Source organism: Colobus angolensis, unplaced genomic scaffold (assembly GCF_000951035.1).
Source record: "Colobus angolensis palliatus isolate OR3802 unplaced genomic scaffold, Cang.pa_1.0 Scaffold43, whole genome shotgun sequence".
NCBI classification, from domain to species: domain Eukaryota; kingdom Metazoa; phylum Chordata; class Mammalia; order Primates; family Cercopithecidae; genus Colobus; species Colobus angolensis.
The window spans coordinates 5396801-5397917 of NW_012117710.1; the positions used below are offsets into that span (position 1 = coordinate 5396801).

Below are 1117 nucleotides of genomic sequence, written 5' to 3' on the forward strand. Positions count from 1 at the left end.
TCGGCTTCCCAAAGTGCTGGGATTACAGGCTTGAGCCACCGCGCCCGGCTGGGATTATTCTTCTTAATATAAGTGTTTATCAAATACTGTGTTAATACAAAATAGCAATTTCACAAACACAGAAAGGGTCTAATACTAGCAGGACATTTTTTAAAAGTCATGCCGCAAACGCCACTTTCAGACATTGTAGACATTATAGGTCTATAAAAGTGAAAGACAATCATATAGTTGCTGTTTTCCCCCAGCCCAGAGAAAGGCCTTAAGAAGCAGCGAGGCCTGCACCTGCAGAGGCGGGAAAGCTCCTAGCAGAACCTGGCAGTGTAAACAGGACTGGTGGGCAGTGCTTGGCTAGCAGTCCTGCCCACTTGGCCTTGGCCTCCCAAAGTGCTGGGATTGCAGGTGTGAGCCACCACACCCGGCCTATTTAATCTCTTTCTCCTGCCTTCTAAACCCTCCTGACCTAATGCTGGCTTAAGTTCGGGGCCACGCTGCCCACTGGGTCTCTAAGACCACCTAGCCTCAAGTTCCCCCACAAACATGGGCTATCACGAAGACAAGAGGCCATGAAATGTGATCCTGTATTCCTTCCAGTGGGGTCAGGGTTCTCGGTAACCAGATTGTTGGAAGCTCCTAATTTCTTTCTTCTTACCTGTCCCCACATGGCCTGGGGGCATTCTGACTCCCAAGCCATAACACCATGCTGAGCCCTACCAATTGCAGCAAATAGACACTAAGCGCCCATTACCAACAACTATGGCTTTCTGGGACTGTACCACTAAAAACAGCTTTCAGAACTTAGGATTCAGAACCACTCATGGGTCATAAGATCAATCTGGTGGGTTGCAACCAGCAATTTGAAACCATGACGTAAGATGGGATGGGATAGGACAGGGCAGGGAAGGATAGGATAAGATAAGATTGGATGGTGCTAGGATTTGTGTCTCTCCAAATTCTACATTGAAAACCTAACTGCATGGTGATGGTATTAAGAAATGAGGTGTTTGGGCAGGGCGCAGTGGCTTCCACTTATAATTGCAGCTCCTTGGGAGGTGGCCAAGGTGGGCAGATCACTTGAGGTCAGGAGTTCAAGACCAGCCTGTCCAACATGGCAAAACCC

At 48.4% G+C, this 1117-nt stretch overlaps 1 protein-coding gene across 1 annotated transcript in view; it reads left to right on the plus strand.

Moving 5' to 3' along the window:
* The window catches only part of LOC105522484 (protein PMS2CL-like), a 46919-nt gene that overhangs the window by 11297 nt on the left and 34505 nt on the right, over positions 1 to 1117 (plus strand). The gene's annotated exons all lie outside the window — the stretch shown is intronic.